This window comes from Corvus cornix, chromosome 5 (genome assembly GCF_000738735.6).
Source record: "Corvus cornix cornix isolate S_Up_H32 chromosome 5, ASM73873v5, whole genome shotgun sequence".
In the NCBI taxonomy this organism is placed as follows: Eukaryota; Metazoa; Chordata; class Aves; order Passeriformes; family Corvidae; genus Corvus; species Corvus cornix.
The window spans coordinates 16052000-16073897 of NC_046335.1; the positions used below are offsets into that span (position 1 = coordinate 16052000).

The 21898-nt window shown below is 43.7% G+C and overlaps 1 protein-coding gene across 4 annotated transcripts in view; it reads left to right on the plus strand.

The window, feature by feature from the left end:
* The first annotated feature begins 10069 nt into the window (after positions 1-10069).
* Positions 10070-21898, plus strand: part of TC2N (tandem C2 domains, nuclear) — a 34966-nt gene continuing 23137 nt past the window's right edge. For 2 of the 4 annotated variants that reach the window (XM_019294003.3, XM_019294010.3), the window contains exon 1: positions 12616-12736. The gene's annotated coding sequence lies outside the window, so the exon portion shown is untranslated. Of the gene's footprint in view, positions 10169-11275; positions 11399-12358; positions 12465-12615; positions 12741-21898 lie in introns of those variants that run through there. The other 2 variants (XM_010394247.4, XM_019294001.3) reach the window with 2 other exon arrangements.

Here is a 21898-nt window from a genome sequence, read left to right on the forward strand (position 1 = left end):
CTGATTGACCTCAATTGCTCGTCTCATATCCAAGGCAGAGTCATTATTTCCCCATCAGGTACTTATGCATCTACCACCTGTGCAAGCTTTCAATGTGTTTCACTGGAAATTGCACTGCCATGTTTGTAAGCACCCTTACAGCAAAGTATTAGGTGTGAATGGCTGAAGGGGTTGCCCAGCCTGCTGGTAGAGCCTGGCTTCATAAACAGGATTTCAAAAACCCCACAATTCCTTCGTTTTGAAGGTGAAAGATGCTCTTCTAAGTCCCTATTTTCTCCGGAAATGGCATCTGTTATGTTGTCTTGATCGTCTCAAGGCTTTTTAAGAAGTCTGATAAGGACATGCTTATGCAATACATCCTTAGGCTTTACAAACCTTGGATGAGGTTTTTCCAATTTGCAAACAGAGTATGTGGCCCTAGTCAGAGAGAGTTCATTGTGATCATCATCATGCTGAAGTCAGTGACCATTAAACACCTCACCTCAGGTCTAGATTTAGCCCAGTTTTATTTTAAGTCTCAAATCTCAGTGTCAGTGGTATAAATGTAAGCAGATATGTATTATTTTTAGAGTAGAGCTGAAAGCTTCTCTTCTGTAAATAAATAACAGTATGATTGCAATATCTCTTTCTTTGTAGGCCCTATCCTTGGGTTCTTTGAGATTTCCTGAGATAACCTTTAACATTTCAAAATTTCTTCTGGTATTTCAAGACATTCACTGATGTGTTTCCATGAATGATTCCTCACTCCTGCTCTTCAAAGGCCAGCCCAGGCACTTGATTCTGTTTTGTTAAAACATGAAGCTACACCCAAGCCTTTGCATAGTCACATCATTCATGGGACTTGTTCCTGTCTGTAACCTATGAGGGACTGTGTTGATTTCCTTAAGATTCTGCAGTGTTCTGAGTAATGCATGTGCATGTGTTTGTTCAGACTGGGACCTTAGTCTGGAGATTGTTCATCAGCAACTTGCTGCACATGTTCTCCAACCAAGATGTGAAACATGCTACAAAGGTTAGTTTTTGACAAAAATCTTCAGAGCATGGGGTTTCTTGGCTGCCTACACAAAATGCAAACACAATTCAAAAATCCAGGACGAGATTTCCCTAGTCTTCATGAGAAATTCCTGTTTTTCAGAAACATTTTGGTTAGTAAACTTGCTTTGTAGATTATGTGACATACAAACAAAAAGGAAGAAGGCCCGCCAAGATTACACGGATTTGTTATTAAAATCAGTATCCCCAAGAATACTGGAATATAATTCATCATTTAAAAATAATCCTTTGGACCATGACATCTGATGCCATTCAAGTAGGGCAGGGGGACAGAAAACCTGACTGCTTCCAAAACAACAGCAGCTGCTCAACAGAGATCCCTGGGCTCCTGCAGTGACCAGAAAGATCTGCTAGCCCAAGTCTACACCCCAGGTCAGTGAAGAAACAAAACTCATAGAGACATAGAGCTGAAGGAGAGGTAATTTCACTGACTTCTGAATGATACCAAGTGGAGGTTTACATCATAATGTCTGCAAAATTTCTCACTGCATTTATACATCTGTATAAATGGAAAATTTAAAATTACCAAAATTAAAAGGACCAAGCTGTTACCTACTGCTCACATACTACCTGCAGGAAGGTTTAGTGTATCCCTTTGCCTTTCCTCAGGGTTGTGCTCACTTGGAATTACCCAGTCCAATTTGGTGTGAGTTAACAATGGTGTAAGTGACAGCATTCGGTTCACAGCAGTGTAGTCATACCCATGGATGCAAGAGAATTACAGAGAGATAAAATTACAATTGAACCAGAAGGTCAATAAAAAAGAACTTTCTGATTAGTTAACCTTCAGTGCTTTGGTTATGATGTCATTGACATGGACAAAAATAATCAACTAGAAACACAAAATATTAAAAAGGAGATTATCTCCTTAGAAAGATAACTGCCCAAGTAGCCTATAAATAGCTCTGAAATTAAGACATCCCACACAACATCTGGAAAAGGAAGAATTCACTCCCTGACCTCTTGCACCCTTGTCTCCCACAGCAGGATTAAGCACAGTTGATCCTTATCAGGATATAGACACAATGGCTGTTTGATGGTCGAGCCAAGAAAGAATCAAGCATGGCCAGAGGCAAGGGGAGGACACACCAAGATAATGTAGAAGTCCTAAAGAATGCTCTCTGTGTGCAGGATCTCTGAGACAGATCTCTTGCTGTATGAAGCATTTTAGCTCTGCTTGGGAAATACTAACAGTCACTTCAATAAAAATGGGGGGGGGAGGGGCAACATTCATGTGTTTGAACGCAGAATCATTTTTCCAAAAAATGATGCCCTAGCCAATCTGTCACCTAATGAGATGCACTAGATACCAGAAACCTCTTAGTACAATGTTAGGTATAGCACATATAGTATCACCTTATACCAAGAGTTTATCCTGCAGCCAGTACAGGTGGAAGGAGGAGGACTCACTGCCCAGCTCGAAGGATGCTGCATAGTGTTGCTGCTTAAACAGTCATTTTCCTAACTCTTACTTGCAGCCTGTCTAGGTTATTAAACATGTTATATTTTGAAGCCTTCTTTTTTTTTTTTTAAGAATAATTTTGTACTATAATTTTAAATGGATAGTTTCAATGTCCCTCATCCTGTCCCTTTAGCCTATAAACATTACTTCATTTCTAGCAGGAAATGAGCTTTTAAGTCTTGCATTGTTCTACAGCTCGTGAACAATTTGCATTGAATACACCAATTGAATACACCAATAGGGACTATTCTAAAGTTTTTTTAAAAATAAATACGTTTCTAACAAAAATTATAATTGAATTCTAGCTTATTTTGATCATTAACTGGTTTAGTGGTGTTCATATAGGATCACTGCAAGTATTCATGACAGAATTATGTAACCTCTTTGGAAAGCAAGGTGAATGAGGATCAGTGACACTGGCACATCTACTGGTCATAAACACTAGTGACATACAGGCAGTAGCAGAGAAAACTTCAAAGCAAAATGTAATTAATTTCCAAGAGGCTAATTTTCTTTCCCAGTTTCTATGTTGTACAGTTGCCCATACTTGGAGGTACATGTGTGTATTTTACCTTCATTTCCTGGGGAGTTTATGTGTGATAAGGCTCACATTAACATTTTGTGTAATACTAGTTTATCTATACTAGGAGCTTGACCTATCTGAGGCATTTCTTTCCCCTGCAAGTCCAGTGAAGGTTGGAGCAGGTCACTGCTTCTGAGGGTGGGGATGGCTCCCTTGCCCAGCTCCCCCTTGAGCACCAGACATGCTTTATCCAGCACGTTTGGAGGGTGCATGGGAGGGTGTACAGGCTGCATGCCTTGGAAGTGCTCGCAGACCATCCCAGGAGATGAGCTCTCCTCCCAGCCTGACATGGTGCCATACTCCTCTCCCAGTTGTCTTGGGTCTTTGGAGTCAGTGAAGGCAGGGGTTTGTAAAGTGACCATGAGGCTACGGCCAGAATTTGGCTTTCAACTGGAAGAATAAACTTGTCTCCATAACAAGTAGTGATAATTCAGGCTGAGCTGGTTTCCTCATATATAAATCATTAACCAGTGGCCAGTTCTCACTCCTGCCTGCACTACATATCTTATGACTTCAGTACAACAAAGGCTTTTCCACCCACATGATACTCAATGACCCATGCCTAATGAGGTTTGAGTTTGTTGGTTGGGTTTGTGTTTTGCAGGTGGAATGTTCTTATTTCAGCAATTTGCAAGGACAGCCAAAACTGGCTCTGGTTTGCTTTGTGGAAAGGGAAGGAACTTATGTCACACAGTTGCTCCCTCACATTCTTATCGCTCAAGTAACTCGCTGCAAAGTGAGGTAGGTAATACGCCATTCGCCGGGCTTGTGATGATTTACAGGCCACTCAGAAAGCTGATATGCACTCAAAGGAAGTGCCGCCACTCATTCCCAGTATCACGAGTACGTGTCATTTCCCTTCACTACACTACAAACACATTAATTCTGAATCACATGCTCAAGAAAAATTACACTGAAATGAGAACACATGCAAAATGAAAGAGTAGTGGCCAAGTGCAGGAATGCTGAGCTGCAAAATTTCAGGAGAAGAAAGCAACTCTCTAGAACTACCCAAAGAAAATGAGAAAGCAGGTGTGACCCTTGATCAAAGACTTACGGTTCTACAGTCCACTCTGGGGTGCCCTGGTAGAAGTGGCCTTATGAGTGAAAGTAACAAGGAGCTGGTTTTCCACTCAATGGGGTAGAGAATGGACACCTCAGAAAACACAGCTGCTCTGACTTTACTGTTGGCATACAGCTGAAGTAGCCCAATACGAGGTTTCCACACCTGAGTCACTTTATCCTTCTTTCTCTAGTTGTTTAGAATTTGCTTTTTAGGTTGTTGTTATTACACATGCTGCCATGTTTGTCTTACATGGGGTTGCACATGGGACTGAATAGTGTGATCCCCTCCCCTCTACTGCTCTTTTCACAATGCAAGACCAATCTGTTCTGACAGTGTCCTCCCAGCCAAGGGACTAGAGCTCTGTGGATAAGGAAACGATCTCTCCAAAGCTGACTCACAAATGTGGACAAACCTGAAGTAGGTTGCACTTAGTCTCCTGTCAGTGCTACCCAGCCAGCTGGTAAAGGACACTCCACTGCTGGAGAGATGGGGTTTTGCTGGGCTATAAAACTTACACCCTGCAGGGATTTAACCTCCTGCTGCACTTCCTTAAGGGTAAGCTATGAATTGTATTTCCTTGAGAAGTCCCATGGGCTGTACTCTGTGTACCAGAACGCCTGCTTTCTCCTCCCTCTCTGTTTTTGGTGGCACCAGTTCCTCCTTAGGCCTGCAAGTACTGCTGAATGCTGTTAAACTGTCCTCAGTGTCAGCCTGCACATATCCAAATCAGTGACGGAAAAAATGAGCCCTACGTGTTTTTTCCAGGAAGTCAGACAGCAGTTCCCTGTCTCATACAGGTGAACACTTTCTCACGCCGGTAACTCATTAGGACAGCATGTGTGATCTCAGCTCTTTCACAATGATGTTTATAGCCTGTGCCACAGTTTGTAAGGACTGGTCTGAACGGCGGCTGGTTGCTGATCTTTAACAGCATTTCTGCATTCCTATTTCTTCTCTTTCTAGCCTGTTTTATTCCTCCTTTCTTGGCCTCTGACACAGTTCACTCACCATACCATTCCAAAATCATCATCGAGGCCCCCTAAAATCCAGTACTGAAACACATCCTCCATCTGCCTGCTAATGAAAATCCTTGTCACTCATGGGATCACCAAGTCAGTTTTAGCAAAGGAACAGCCACAGCTTTGGCTGAGAAGTGTTTGCTTAGGTTTTCTAAGATCTTGAAAAAACAATTTAATAAACCCTTGTTTGTTTGGATGACTGCACCTTCCATCTTCCACCACACTTTTCATTATGTCACTTGGATACAAATGCATGTGGTTTTAAAGTTAAATCCTTGATCTGCAGTGAAATAATTAACCTTTCACACTTGAATTCCTTGCTACCATACAATCTAGTTTTTATAGAACTAAGGGTTAAAGCAATAGTGACAACTGAAAGTACTTGAGGCAAGTAGGTATTTGTTCACCATGGAAGGCAAGCCTTCATCATACATATATAAACTTTTGGGCTTGGGGAGTATAGGTAAATAGCATAATAAAGATACTGTGTCCTGCAAATAAGTATTTGTACCTACAGTTACTAGTGCTTACTCAGGATTCTTGAAAATAATCTCTCAAGAAAATACTGTCAAGAATAAATAACCTGCAGTTTTCAGCTGTTAAACTTCCTGGTAAAACACTGGTCTGTGATGGCTGCACCCATCCACACAGATATATCATTGAGTTTTACCAAGTTGTAACCCATTTCAGTCTGTTTGGCAGAGCAGTCTCTGCAGGGCTGCATGTTCTCTCCTCTCTGAATACTTTTGTATGTAACTAAACAGAGGTTAAATATGCAAATCCTCAGCTTTGGGGTGAGAGTGCATCCTTGCTCCTATCCTACAATCCCTAGTAATATCAGCAAGGGTTGTGGCTATAGCACATTCACCTCCCAGTGATTCTGGGTGCAAGGCTGAGGAGCAACCAGTGCTGCTAGCAGTTCTGCACAGGGAAGGCTGGGAGTGTGGGCAGCAGGTTGGCTTTCCCTTATTTCCTGTACCTTAAGAGTGCTTTATACTGGTGTGTTTACCTGGGAACAGAGCAAAACAACCCGCAGCTGGGTTAAAGTGTTAAAATTAGGGCAGAGAGGGCTGGTAGCTTCTGTTTCTAGTTATGTCATTTCTTAAATGGCTTTAAGTACCTTGCCTTTTCCTGAGGGATGTGCCCAAAACTCTAGCTTGGAGGTTAGTGTTTGTCTCCTTTTGAACCAAGCAATTTTAGCTGGAAGAACAGCATGCCAGCTTCTGTGAAGGACCAGTCATGGGCCTCCATGGATCTTCTTCCCAGCTCCCTCACTTCCATGGGGCCAGCAGGCTTTAAACTGCAGTGATTTCTGTAATGGCTTTTTGTCATCACCCTCTTTCAGCAAGGTAAATGAGGTTTGCTTTCACCTGAAAATAGAAGACAAAAAAAAAAGCTTTTTACAACTGGAAACAATAAATTATTTTTGTGGTTTTGGGCCTTTTTCTTGACTTGGTCCCTTTCAGACCAAGGAAAAGGACCTTTTGTGTGCTGCCCTTGCTCTGTGTGCGGGTGACACCTGGCTGGCCTCTTCTTCCCGGGGATAGGAACATCTGCTCGTCCTTGGGCAGGCCTGTGTCTGCTTTTGGGAGACAGGCCAGCCCTGAGGCTGTGAGCAGACTCTAGAGAGATGATGGTGTGAAAATACAGGGCAGGGCAGCAGCACCTGGCCTTGAGGTCCCAAAAAGAGAGAAGGGAGGAAAGGGGCTAGGCAGGTGTTTGACCTTGGCTTGGACAGGCAGGGTCCCAGGCCCCGAGGAAACTGGGAGGACATGGAGAGCTGCTTCCTATCCCCTCTTCCACATTGAAAGAGGCATTTCTGGGCAATATCACAGGCAAGTGGGACTGTAACAGTGTTTGGGGAGACAGCCCAGAAGTACCCCACAGGGTTGCATGATCCCAGCCTAGTGGGAGATCATATCCTTGGGAGACTGGGCTGCACAAACAGCCCAGGAAACATTCCCCAGGTAGGGAAAGGGCTGTGCCTGTAAGGTTTTCACTGGCATGGGTAAGAGAGGGGAGAGAGGATAAAGTGTAGGAGTGACAGTTTCCAGCTCCCCACAGGCCTAGTGTCCCCCCCAGCCCCAGCCCAGCCTGAGCCCCACGAAGGTGTCTGATGCCTGGGGCTGGGGATGCCGCCCTGCTCACTGGATGGGGGTGCACAGGGGTGCCCTGGCTTCCCACGCAGCCCTCAGCTTCCCCAACTACTGAGGCTCCCTGCCAATTCCCTCCTCACTCCCTTCATAGAGCAGGGGAATACGAAAATACAGACATATGTTTAAGCCATTGCCTGCATTTGGACTTCTCCTTTCAGTCAATTTCTAACTGCAGCATTTAAGCCCCACAGATTTTCACTGCTAACTGGTCACAGCTAGCATTCCTTGATGTGCTTTTGAATCAGATGAACTGAAATAGTTCTGTAAGATCTATCATGTCTCTGGCTTGTAAAATACAATTATTTCTTACTAGGTTACACTAATATTTTGTAATTCATTCTTAATATTATTCTTCAATAAAGCTCTGCGCAAACAATCTATCCCACAGGAGGAACTTCTGCCAGATCCCAGATGTCAAACACATTTCCTTCAAATACAGGAGTTTGTGACCTTTTATGTTTGTTAATGTGACGCCATGGAAATTATTTATAATAAATAAGCATATTTCAGACTCAGGTGCTCCATGGGCCCTTTTTCAGTGATACAACAGCCTTTCCTGATACAGGTCTTTCCTGTTTTGTTGTGGGGTTTTTTCCCCCTAACAATGAAGGTTTGGGAATAATTTGAAACCCTGTTATTGAACCAAGTCCAACTACTGCACTAAAAGGTAGACTGAACCTTTTGAGATAACACATCTTTCATATCTTTCCTGAAATCAGCAACAGATAAGGTTCTAACTTTCTCTTTTATCCTTAACCCTGAAAATGCAATTTTTAAACTGCAGACTGTATAAATAAATTGTCTTACAGCACTGAATCAAAGAGGAAACTATTGGAATTGTTTGGATCTAAATGACATTTAGATCATTTGATATACCCACTGATTTTTGCATGCAGCAAGCTCATTTTAAAGCTGGGCTAGCACCACCTACCCACAGTCTTCCAGGTATAAGAGCTCTAGAAAACGTCTGAAGGTGTCAATATGTTGATAACATTTAATCTTATCTTTTTTCAGTAGGTGTGACAATGACCTCCCAAACCTGTGCCAGATTAAGAGCATCTGGCTCTTAATGAAGTCAGGCAAGAAAAGGATGCAATTAGAAAACAGTGCAAGGAGCATGCCTTGGCTCTGTTTCATGCTTTTCTCAACTACACATAAAGGTTTATAATGCCTCCTGAGTTTACTGGATTAATCATCTTGGATTCCTACATCAGCCGCAGCAACAAATGCCTCCTGAGGAGGAAACAGAACCGTTTGCTCCTGCACCCACAGTTACTCCTGTTCATTACTCCAGGCTGAAACTGATGGCCTGTCCAGAGCAGCACCCTTGTGCCTCAGTGGTTATCCACCCTGGAACCTCTCCTTGCCTTTGGATAGTTTGGGGCTGGCAGCCATGGCCCAGAAGCAACTGCTGCAGCTCACACAGATGTGGGACTGCTGTGGAGAGACAGGACCAAAGTGTTCTGCTGCATGAAGGATGAGCCCTACTTGGATTTATTATCAGAATGTATTAATGATGTGTGTGTGCAAAGAAAATCTGCCTTACAGCATAAGGCAAAACATAACAAGCCAGCAAAACTGTTTTCAAATTCACAGTACATCAAATCTGAATGAGGTAAAGAGAATGTCTAATTTGAACAGCAAAGTACCTCCATGTAATTGCTTGTCTAGGCATTGTAGCAATATTTTCAAATGGTACTGGACATTATGCAATAAAGCTGTCCTTCTGCAGATCTGTGGGAGGAGGCAACTGGCTGCAGTCTCAGATGGTGGACAGAATTACAACAGGTAATGTCAAGAAAGTGCGACGTTAAACATGCATTTGATAAAAGGAGAAAATAAAAAATAATAGTCATGGACTGAATTATAGCAGCTTTCTATAATGAAGTGTGTGGACCCCACCCAGCATCTGTGGCAGAGGAGGGAAGGTGTCAGCTAAACCCAAAGGTTATGATGGGAATGGAAAAAAAAAACAGGCTCCAGCTGAGAGCAGGACAAGGAGGATGAGGAAACAGTTTCATGTTTCTCTCAAAAAAACCTCAGGGGACAAAGATTACTGCTGCAAAAACTTTAATGGTAGTAAAATCCTCTGGCTGCAGAACTTGTTTGTAACGAAGGTGTATTAACTGCGTAGGGACTTCAGCTGAAAAGTACTCTGCTATTTCACTGAAATCTAAGTTGCGAAATCCTTTTTTCCTCTCAAAAATCTCTGCCTCAGAAAACTTAATTTAGTGGTTACACATGGAGTTTGGCTATAAGACATTGTAGGCTGTGTGCTGGACTTGTCCTGATAACGCCCTGCTTTTAGGTCCTGACGGCTGAGCTCATCACTTGGCTATTGCAATATATACTGGAATTTAACTCTGATCATAAGTACATCACTTGATGCTAGTTTCTGAAACTAAAGTATTTCATAAGCAGTAGTGTTAGATGCTTGCTTGCTCCAAAGGATTCTCAGCTGGGAGAGAGCTGGGAAAGCTATTTGGAATCATCAGCTGCTTAATTTCATGTAATTCTTCATAAACTAGGCAAGAAGTTCTATGCAATTATGTTTTCCACTTTTGTGCTTAAAAGATTTCAGTGTGCTCTGTGCAAACATTGATTCAACCTCTGAACCTATTGATTTTTAACATGGAAGTTGGCATGTCTGTAAGTGTGCACAGGTGGTGGGATCAGGTTTCTGATGCAAAGGATCACAGGGGAGAATTCACTCCAGATTTATACAAAGCTGCAGCCTCTATCAGCATTCCTGCTGAAAACTTTGTTCACTGGAGCATTTGCACAGAGTGAAGAAAAAGGGTCTTAATCTGTTTGAAAGTGTTTGCAGATGTAAGTAATTACTCGAGATTTGTGTCAGTATTTATACGTGGGGTTTTTATTATTCCAGGTCCAGTTCCTAAAGGTTTGAGGCCCAGAGATGATAATACAGACTTCTGCTTGTAGCTACTTTCTATAGTCTTCTGGCTACTCCTCTTTCAACAAGAAAAACACTGGGAAGTTGTAATCCAATAGCATAAACAGGCTCAGCAACAAGTGAAAAAGTCTGCTGTGCAGAGGTTCAAAACAGATGAGACAGGCCTCACTGGGGAATATGAGAGGTGAAGCATAGCCCAGACTAATAAATTCTCCTCTATTGGCCCTGCGTGGGTCTGCTCAAGTATTTCAGCCCTGCATTTCTGGAGCTGAGAGTGCTGTGGTTTGGCAGAGCCAGCCAAAAGCAGCCCAGTTTATTAGCTTGGTCTTAGTACCAGTGGTGCCCAGAGTGGAAGCAACATAAGGATCAAGAGCAGCTGCAGAGAACCAGGAATTAGTGAGGATGTGTGGTTGCAGTGACGGTCTGGAATGATCACCAGAGGAGAGGGGGGCCGACAGCAGGAGTCAGTGAGGCAGGGGAATATCACCAGGTTTCTCAAGCGAGGTTTAGTTACAGAAAGATACAGCAGAGCATGGGGCACTCTGGATGCTGCCCGGAGGCTGGCAGGGAAGCAAGAACATATTTGCAGCTGACTGAGGAGCAGGTTGGAGGAGCAAAGAAAAGATGTAAACTGGTTTCACTGCTGATCTTCAGACTAGATTTGTTTGGAACAAAAATCTTTTAAGGAAGGGGGGAAGTTTGTTTCCCATCCCAACTAAAAAAATCACAGGACAGTAATGGTCTCCCTATCCATATAAGATCAGGTTGTCCACATCCCTTACCATGCGGAGCTGAATTTTGTGCTTATTGAAACAAAATTCCCAATTTTCAAACAGCTGAAAGAAGACTGAAAGGTGTCCAAGCCATCAAAAGCGCCACTGGGATGTGTTAATGGGCCCCCTCAAATTACAGGACACAGTCTTGCCTTGATGAAAGAAGGAAGGTCATATTGCAAAGTGATTTTTTTTCCTTTAACTGCCTTGTCTAAAATACTGTTTTTAATGTATTTTCCTTCACCACAGAGGCGACGTGCAGTCTCAAAGGATGGCTGCTACTGCACTGCAACTCCAGCAGCTGGAGAGCCATTCAGACAGGACTGGAAGTCGTTGAGAGCCCGAAAAACCCTTGAGCATGACAATGCCAAGGTAACTTGATAGCAGCAAGCTGCATACAGGGCCTTATCAGTAGTTAAACACACTTCTGTGAACAGTGAAAATAAAGCTGTTCGGTCATGTAAATTAATTCAGTTAGATGCCTTGAAATGTGTGTTTAATGTGCAGCTTAGGAGGACTCAAATAATTCTGGAAGCATATCAGGTTACTGGTATTTCTTTAAAACAGTGACCACGCATAATCTCATGAGTTCCATTAGCAGGAGTCAGAGCCTCTCTGCTATGTGATAACCCAGTATTTGCAACAGGCTCTGTGCAGAGATGAACAGAGATGCTTTGTTAGCTCAAAATTTATGAGTCTGTGCTTTTGGCAGAGGGTCTCTCTGCCCTTACAGCTCTGGAGCTTGAAGTAGCTGTGTTACACTGCATGATGACAGGCATGAAATTCTTACTTAGCAGCAGAGCTGTGGTGCTATTTAATTTAAAATTTAAAACATCGTAACAGAAAAACTACAGTCTCAGTGGATGGGGAATCCACCAAAGACTGCAAATCAAGAGCTATTAGGGCAACTGTAGTGCAAAACTTCAGTGATTAGAAATTTTAATGCTCTCAGACTGTAAAGAACATTTATTTGGGGAAATACACCCTTTTTCCTACTAATCCAGCCCCCACTTTTACTCATATTTGCCTCTTGGGATATTTTAGCACTTCCAGTTATCAAAAACTAGAATCAAGGAGAGACCACCTTGAGACTCACAGAACTTTTCCTTCCTGCAAGGAAATTTCCAAACCAGAATTTCCTGCTGAAAGTTCTGAACCAATCATCTGTGTGTTATCGCTAAATTACCCTACAAACTGGGCACTCTCGTGGCAGGGGCTTTCTCACGTGTCCGTGTAAAGCTTAACTTAACACGGACCCATATTCCAACTGGACATGCAATTTTCTGAGAACATTGTAAACCATGAAAAAATCGCTTTTTCTCTCTAAAACAGAAGCCTGGTTGTGCTTCTAGCAAAGCGAGGCGCAGCTCCGGCACCGACTTTGCAGGTGTCATGGTCCAGCAAGCGCCAAAGAAGAGTTACGGGCAGCCATTGAGAGGTAAGTCTGCCCTAGCGAGTAGCTCTGGTGAGGAGGGAGAGTCCCAGGCGGCCGAGGAAACTCCCCCTCCGCGATAGGGCGCGGTGCGTAAGCGCGGCGGGGGCGCACCTGGCGGGCCGAGCGGGCGGCGGGGCGGCAGTGCCCGGCTGTGAGGGCAGGCGGGGCCGGCCGGCACGGGAGGAGCGGCACGGAAGGAGCGGGGAGAGCGCCGGGCGACAGCTCCGTCCCGGAGCAGCTCCGGCGGGCAGAGGGGCGGCGGCGGCGCCCTCCAGGCAGGTACCGGGCCGGGCAGCGGCAGCGGGGGGCCAGGGCGGGACCGGGGGCCGCGGGGAGGGCAGCGCGGGTGCGGGCAGGGCAGGTGCGGGCAGCAGGAGCTGCCCCGGCGGAGGCGGCCGTGTGCGGCCGGGCGTCTCTGCTTCCTATCGAGCGGCAGGCTTTGGGAAATCTAGGCAGGTAGAAAAGTAGTAACTGTGTTGAAGTACTGGGGCATTAAATCTTCATATAAATTAGGTCCGAGGTTCAGTTGTACCTAGAACAGTTTTTGCCGTGTGAAAATGGCCTTGTAAAATTTAAATGTTCTGTGTGAATTAACAGCTAAGTGTTGTCACAGGCCAGCAGTAGCTAATTAGATCATCTTCTTTAGGAGCACTTCAAGTAATTAGAGATATGGTTTAGCCAAAACTCCAAAGGAAGTTGTGAATATAGCTAGACAGTTTCCCTCTGTATGGGATGAAATTAGCATCTGAAAACACATTATATTTACTGAAGTTGTATCCTGCTGTATCCAAGAGCACTGCTAAAGCAGCAGGTATAACTGTAAGCCGTTTCAAGCTGTTCTGTTCACTGTTGTTGAATGCATACCATGAAGCTGGATTCCTGGCTGTTTCACATCACTCTGGTTATTAAACAGCAGTCTGAAATAAATGCCATCTTTAATTAAGCTGTCTTGCAACTCTCCTTTGATGTGGAAACATGCACGATGTCTCATGTGATGCATTTCTCTAGATAAGAGTGAAAAGGTCGATATTATGACCATTCCTACAATGCACACTTCCAGTCAGTGCTGCTGTAATTGTGCAGGAGAAGAAAAAGATCTCGGGACGTCCATTGGGCCACAGCTGTCAAGTGCCTTCCCATCTAAATGATCCTGTGAGCACCCGCACCTTGGAGCTGGACCCTTGCAGTCCTAACCCTCAGTTTCTGATCTCAGCAGGCTCAGGTTTTTCCCAGTGATACTTGCTGAATGCATTGAGTTTTGCTGCTTTATGTGCCTTTAGTTTTTACAGTGTTGCTTAGTTGGGTGTCCAAGCTGTCCCGGCATCCAGAAGCGAGGTGTACCTTGATAAGTTATTCTTGGAGAGCCCAAGTGTCTTTAGATTACATATCAGGGGATCAGGACTACTTAAAAACCATGCAGGGGAATACATTGCCATGCTTTTTTCCCCCCTGTTCCTGTTCTTTTCAGGTTTTGTGTATAGCTCTTAGACAGATGTGAAGAATTAAATACTGAATTTGCATCTTTCGTTTCTCAAGAGAGTGCTAGACCCATAAACCTTTGTGCTGTTCTGGGCTGGTGGTCTCTGGCTTCTTACTTATGAAACTGTTTCACCTTGCTTTCATTATGTTCATTAGGTGAGCTGTAATCTTACAACTCGGTGGCTAGGGCATGAATCCAGGAGTGGGGAAGTTTAATTTCTAGTCTTTTTTCCAACTGTATGCTAAAGATTAAAATATATATTTGCAGAATACATGTGGTTAAGCAATATTTAATTTCAAGAGAATATATTTATTACTAAAGTGTCCCTTGATTCTTGCCAATACTTATAAAATGACACCTACATAAAAATGCTGCACCCAGAGGGTATGTTGGACTCCACAAATGTCACATGAATTCCACTGCCCTCCCCTGCATTTAATTGAGATGATGGATCCCCAGGTGATTCATTCCTCTTTATTCTTATGCTGTGGAAAGAATGAATGTGGGCAGGATTGTTCAGTCAGTCATGTGTGTAGGCTGTTAATTTACAATGTTGGAAAAAAAGTTTAGGCACTGGTCTCTTTTTCTTTGTCCTAAACCTCAGACTTAGTTGTTTTGCTTGTTTGTTTTGTCACTTGTTTAGTATCTGCTGGTTTGCTTTTCACTCAGCCTCCGTTGATCGTGTTCGTGGGTGGGTTTCAGTTGTAAGTTACTCTAAGTGCACTCCCCAGAATTGGGACTTGGCTGTGAAACGGGCAGTCCTGCTCTGTCCCCCATTTTCCCCACTGCATTCTGACCCCACCTTGTGCAGTCTACCACAGGAGAGTTGGAAAACTACTTTTTTTTTTTTTAAGGAAAAAAAAAGGTTTGTTTATTTTGGTCATTTAATTTTGTATCTAATCAGTGAGCTGGGCCAACTCACTGTGCAGCTGCATGTTTACTGGGCCCTACAGGAATGGCTATTGGCAAGGCAGAGTTGAACAGCCCCTCCAGTAGCAGCCAGCCCTTTAAGCAAGTTTGGGACAGGCAGATGCAGCATGTGTGGTGGGCAGAGCCAGAGGACCTGCCTTATCAGGACAGCCTCAACTAGGAAGTCAGGCTTTGGCTAGCTTAGGCCATCTGTCTTCATGTCTATCCTACCTGCTGTGGCTTATACCAGAAGTACACTTTGGTGGAACACTGAAGTTTTTTGCTTGGTTAAGATGCTACTTACTTCATTTGGTGAATTTTATGTGATGCATATCCTGACGTATTGCTCCCCTCTCTGGACTCTTGTTTAATTTTATGAAAGAATGGCTTTGTTTACTCCGATTTGTTATCTCCCAAGATACCTTAAATCTGGTAAATATTCTCTCTCATCTAAGTAGGACAACATCCAATCTCTGTCAGCAGAGAACTTAAGATCTCGTCTCTTTAAAGTGAAAGGCAGAGCAAGCTCTGACTTGAAGCAGAACAGTCTCTGAGTTAAGCCATGTTGTCATTCTATTTAGTAATGCTGCTCAGGCTCCATCAGAAAGATTGCTTATGCAGAGAGAAGTTAGGTTGATAGCGTTTTGCAGCCAGGATGGATCTTCACATCTAAACTGAGAAGCCTTGTGGGAAGAGGTTCAGAACCTGGGTTTTCTTGAGCTTCTCTGTGTTCCATTAAATTTTTTTGATGATCTGAATCCATCAAACCATGCAGAATTAGTGAGGATACTTGTCTTAAGCTTAGTATTTGTTTGCCTGTCATTGTAGCTGAAGTTGGCACTAATTCACTGCCAAAAGAAAATTATGTCGTCAATCTGATGCTTATCTTTCCTGTAAATTGTACTCTGGTGATTTTGTTTTGAATCTTTGTTTTCCAGTGATCTAATAGCCAGACTTAAATGTGAGAAAACAGATAATTAGGTCGCAAATTAAGGCTATTGATGGTCTTGAAGGCTAATGGAGGCCTTGTGGTCACTGCAATGGCCTGAAGAGTGAGTTCTGGAGATGCTCCTTTGGTGATTAAAGCAGCTTTGAAATCCAAAAAAAGCAGTCTAGAAGGACCGTGTCCCAATGACTGAAACCTCCATGGCACTCCATTAATTTAGCACCTATGCTTTGGAGCCTGGAAGCTGGAGGTGGACTGGTGCGGGGTGCTGCAGCCTGGGCGGGGGGGCCTGGCTCCCGGCGCAGCTCCCCTGGGCACCGCGCTGGGCCCCGGAGCCCCTGCGGCCTCATCCACAGAGTGTGCTGGGGGTACAGGGATGCACACGTGTAGTGCCTCAGCTTTGGCTGAAGCATGGAGAGCCGAAGGCTGCCTGGCTTTTGTGGGACAGCCTCATCATCAGAGGTGTGGGAGGGCCCCTTCTTCCCACAGGAATGCAACCCCTCTCTCCCGCAGAGCGCTCATGCCTCTGGGCATGTGGCTTTGCCCACCCTGCTTGTTGACGCTGGGTCAGGTGGTTCATGTGGCCAGAGATGGCCCAGCCCTTGACCAGGGCTTGACAGGGGCTGGAGAGGGCAGAGAAATGGGGAGGCTGTGGCAGAATTCTCTTCATAAAGTTCAGGCCTGCAGTCAGTCCGCTGTGCGTGTACGTCTTCCAATACGTAAAGTGCCTGCCATGCAGAGAGGAGGGTTAGTCAGGACAAGGGTTGAAAGTCACTTGAGCAGTGCCTTTGTGCTTAGTGGTCAACTGATACAAAAGCAAGTTGTGTCTCCTGTTTCTGAAAGAAATTCTGTTGTTTAGCACTCCTAAGTGACAACAAAACATTATCAAGACCAGTTTCATTTTGCAATAGGGGGAAATTCTAAAACCTTTAATTCTGTGTTGGGTTTGTTGGGGTTTTTTCTCCATGATTTACTTTTGCAGAAGGGAGTTCTTGGCCTCTAGATTGGGAACTATCTGATTTTCCCATTCAGGTTCTCTGTCTTCTCAGTAGTGACCAGAGTTGCAAAAAAATTTCTTCCATGAAGTCTTAATAAAACACAGAACATCTGCCTAAATTACTCTGGCTTTCATTCTGTTCAGTGGTACACGTACTTCCAGATCTAGTTTCACCAATGTGTGAAATCATGGGCCCAAAATCTCTTTGGAAGAGTGTTGATTTAAACTCAGTAAGATTTTTAAAAACTCCATACATTTATGGTGTAGCTATAGTTCACTGTGTTGTTAAACAATTCTGTCCTAAGGGAAAACAGGGAATGGTAGCTTCATGCTGCCAACTTCTGCTCTCAGGACCTCTGCCTTCTCAGAAGGGAGCAGAGCCCCAACACCATGTCCCAGAGTTGTAGCAGCATTTGGCCAATAATGACTGGAATCTTAGATACTGCCATTAAATTGAGACAGTTTTGATTTCTGCTGTTTTCTCCCAGTGTCTGAGCAAACTCCTTGAAAAATGCCTCTGTTACACAGTGCCTGGTTACCACTCATCTGCCTGGGCAGCTGCCAACAGCTCCAGCCAGTACAGCTCTCCAGGAGGCACTGCTGGGGCTGTTAAAGCAGTTCTGGGTCCCTGGTCTGGGTGGATTTAATGCAAAAAGTAATGAATAGTTGTACTTTATAAAGGCAGTATCCTTCTGGACTTTTATTTCAGTGTGTGTTTAGGCAGCTTCCTGAGCTCAGTACACATGCCCTGCAGAGCCATACTCCCACTCTGGTTTGGATTTGAATTAATTAAGATCAGTTCCCATTTCCTGTTCTTGATTCATTCATTTAACCTGTTTTCATATATGAAGTGTACTTGAATCACCTTTCCTTTCTTAGTCTCAGACATAGTTTTTTAACTTTCATTTATACAGCTTATATGTTTGCTTCCTCTCACCACTGTGTAACTGGTTTGACAGTGACAGTATGGAGCAGAGCTGCTGAACAGGGAATCCTCACCCACTGGAAACTCCAAAATTGACAGGCTTTTTGTTTTCATCATGAAACAGGATAATAATTATGTGCAAAATAACTATTAAAAAACTGCTTCACCTAAAACAATGCAACAGATGTGTACGTGCATGTATATGTAAAGAAATAGTCCATCTTTGCTCTTGTGAAACTATTTTTCCATGCAAAACTGCTTGGGTTTCCTTCTTTTCTTTTTTTTTTCCCCCCCCAAATATACAGGAAAAGCCATTTGCATTAGCTGTCTGGATGTTATATGTGTACCCATGTGTTTTCTGTATGGCTCTGTGGTCATGGCAGTGGCTGAGAAGTCCTGAATGCCATTTAATGCTCTTTTTCAGTGTTGCATTGAGCTGGTTTCCAAGGGCCATCTTTTCAAAACTAGACACATTTAGCCATGTTAGGGAACTCCACAGGCAGATGCTCTTGCCTAAAATACCTTCTTCTTGGCTGTCCTGTTGAAAAATGAATCCAGATGTTTCCAGTTTTCTTTGGTATCAGAGCTATAGAAGGACTGCTGACAGTTCTATTTTCGTGGCTTCTTGGCATTAACGGCAGAAAGAGAAAAAAATTTGATTAAAACCTGACACAGAATACATAAAGAAAGTCTTAAGTTTTAAGTTAGATTGTAAAGTAACAATTGGTGATGTGATTTGTTCCTAATCTGCTTAGAGCAAAGGACTTATCTTATGTTGAATTCTTTCCATGTTCTCATCAAAAGCCAAGTTCTTTTAACAGATATTTTAGTCTCTTCAGCTTTCTTTTCTGGTGTCCTGACTTCAACTCTTGCTTTGCTGTTTTCCATCTGAATCCAGAAAGGTCTGCAGTCCAACATAATGGATTTATTCTTTTGTGTTTACTGCCCCAATACATACAATATTGTACATTCTTGTCCAAGTCAGTGAATTTATCTTCAGTTCACAGGAACAGTGTTGTCAGATCAGTAATTGGATGAATTGGTTACTTGCCTAATGCAGCATTAGGAAGAAACATGATATCAACTTTTACAGCCCAGAGCACAGGGGATTCAGCACATTAAAATCCCAAGTTTTAAGCTTTATCATGGGATAGATTTATAATGTTTCTTTCTTAATTCAAATATAAATCTCACACAAGAAAAACTGGATCAGATTTATGGAAATTTTTCTTTTGGCCCTTGTAAATTATATTATTAATGTTTTGTATACTGGGGTAGGATGGGATTAAATCTGTATTTAAGGGCTGCAGGTGCAAGGCTATCATGCTGAAGCAGAGTCAGGGTGTCCCTGGGGTCCGTGTCAGAAGGACAACTTTGGATCCTGTACTCATGCCAGGGTTTGTTCCCCTTCTCCAAGGGGTGCCTGAAAAGCAGAAGCAGTTGTTCCTGTAGCACAATAGCTCAAGCACACACACCTGCTCAGCTTTATTTTTCTTCGGGGAAGTAGGCAGGAGCAGTTAGTTCTTCTTTGTGATGTACTGTGGTGCTCTGTGCCTGGGCTGCGTGTGCAGATGTGCTGAAAGCCATTTGGCCTCCTCCGGGCTGGAGCCCTGGGAAGAAGCAGCTGCTGAGCTGAATGAGACCACAGCTAGATTGCACAAGTGATCTTTAGGGTTCAGCTCAGGGCCTGCATGAGGAGAGACATAAATTAGATCATCTTTGTCTGGGCAGAGAAGCTGGAGGGAGGAGGGAAAGCTGGAGTGGGACATGGCATGTTCTCTCAAAACTGCATGTGGGAAGATGTGGCTGCTCCAGGAGAAGTTTCTGCCTTGGTACAGTTAGAGCTAGACCTCATTGGCAGGAGAACATGCGGAGCAGCTCTTGGGCTCACAGTGAGTTCTGCTGTTACTGCTATGAGAACACCCAAGCTAAGAACTGGTCTCTGAGGTGCTTTCCTTTCCCTCAAAAGAAGCTTGCTGAAGTTAAATAATATTTTTGTATAGTTGTCACATCCTGACTGACAGCAGTGACATATTAAGCACTCCTGCTGATTACAAGAGTTTTAAACTTTACCTGCAACTGTTACCTGTAGGAGAGCCCAGCAAACAGTATCTTACCTGAATGCTATGGCAGTCACCAAAGGGAGTGCGGAGATGCTGTCTGCAGGCTCCCACCTTCCTCCTTCACTTGCTCAAAATACAGTCAGAAGAATGCAGAGCCAGGGGTGGACTGGTAACAATTTGGAATGTCAATACAATGCTCTGAGAGCAAGAGCAGTCTTGCCCTTTCAAGTGTTAATTAATGAAATATTTTCTCACCTTAGATTATCCTGTGATATTGTTGAGTCTGAGGTGGATAGTTCCTGGAGATAAAGTATTGGTAGTGAAGGAATAGCTGTTGGAGTATTTTCTGAAATAAAAACATGTCTTTCTGCTGAAGTTGCTTAGTGTAGTGCAAGCGTAACTGGTTGAAATCCAGTGGTGTCAGAAGCTGAGGGGAGTGGGACAAGGGCTCATAATGGGTCTTCTGGCCTTCTAAAGAAAAATTCTGCTTTGGCAAACTGTGAATGAGAGGAGGTTGCAGCATAGGACTATGACAGTTCAGACCCATGATCTATTCCATTCAGTTTCCTGTTTTTGTGATCAGTGAGAGGAACCCATAAAACTTTCCCTGGTGGGCTGCTGTGTCATCATTTACCAGCATGGGAAGGTGCTTCCTGTGCCTGGGCAGTTGGTGGTTTGTTTGCATCATGGAGTGTCACTTTACCATCTATTTCTGTTACCCGATTCAACTGCATAACTGCTTAAGCAACGCTGGGAGCCTCTGTGCCCCAGGAAAGCTGTGCAGTGGTCTGTCATAAAATCCCCATCAGCTGAACTAGGTTAACGATGAATGGTCTTCTCTTCAGCTTTAAATATGTAATTGCACTCTTTGTTTCATTTGCTGTACTGGGAGAGTTTTGCATTTCTTCACTATGTTTCTGTTGAACTGTTTGTAAGGTATCTCTCATAGGAATGCCCTTCTGGTTGTGTCCTTCAAAAGCGTTCTCATAACTTCTCTTTTTCTGTTGTGTTATTTCAGCATCTTCTTTGTGATCCACTGCTTTCAGGGTGAAATCCCTTTTTCTTTCCAGTAACAAAAAAGAGAAGCTTCACATTATTTTAATTTTCTTGGAAGGCAGAAGTGGAATAATATCTGCATGCAAATTTCCAGAGTTTTCATGCTCTTCCAAGAGTTGTGGCTCTAAACAGAGGAGGGTGTATGTACACACACCCCCACCCACAAGTTACTGCAAATATCACTGTTGTGGGGTTCTTCCAGAAACAGATATAGAAAGGAGCTTCTTATCATGCACCTGGTAGGTGTGTGTTGGCATGACATTTTTTGTTTCCTTTTTTTTATTCCTGCAGACAACCTGCTACTGCTTAAGTTTATAATGAATGGGAACAAAAGCTATGTCCTCTCTTTCCACATGCTCAGATCCACTTGAAGTACCTGTCTCTCCTGTGTGGGTGGTACAAGTCAGACCTGCCTACAGTCCCCAAAAAAATAGTTGGTTTTTTTTAAACCGTGGGCTTTATGTCTTTGGTGAGTGTATGTAGGTACGTGTGCTCTCCTTGCTGCTATAGTAGCAAAATACCTGGCGGCAAATGTCTCAAAACCATTTAGCTGTTTTACTAGTGTTGGCCAGTTTTGAGGTATGGTGGTCACCAGCCATCCCTCTTCAGCTGAAGAGCTGTGCTGAGAGGGGTGCACAGCTCCCAGATGCTCTCCCCTAGAAGCAAAACCACAAAACAGCTGGCTGTGGAAGTTAAGCCTTCGGCAGCATCTGCACCATCAAAAGATAATCCATCTGACCTGCACCAGAAGCAGCTTTTGCTGCGCTGTGCTTCTGTTAAACATCTGGAGACCTGAGCTGGTGCTGTTCTGCTCTCTGAAGGATTTATATGACTGAGATTGACTGCATCTTCTGGATCCAAAAGGCAGAAAGTCATAGGGTGGCATAACAGGTAGCATAAGAGGTATCATAAATGGGGTGTTTGGCTGAGGTGTGAACTAGCAAGCTTGAGCTCACTTTCTCCAGAGTGCAGATCCTCAGATGTTGCGAAGTGTCCTGGCTCTGCTGGGGCTCCTGGAGTTGTAGACGCTTATGTCATTCGAAGATCTGGCCCAAATGCTT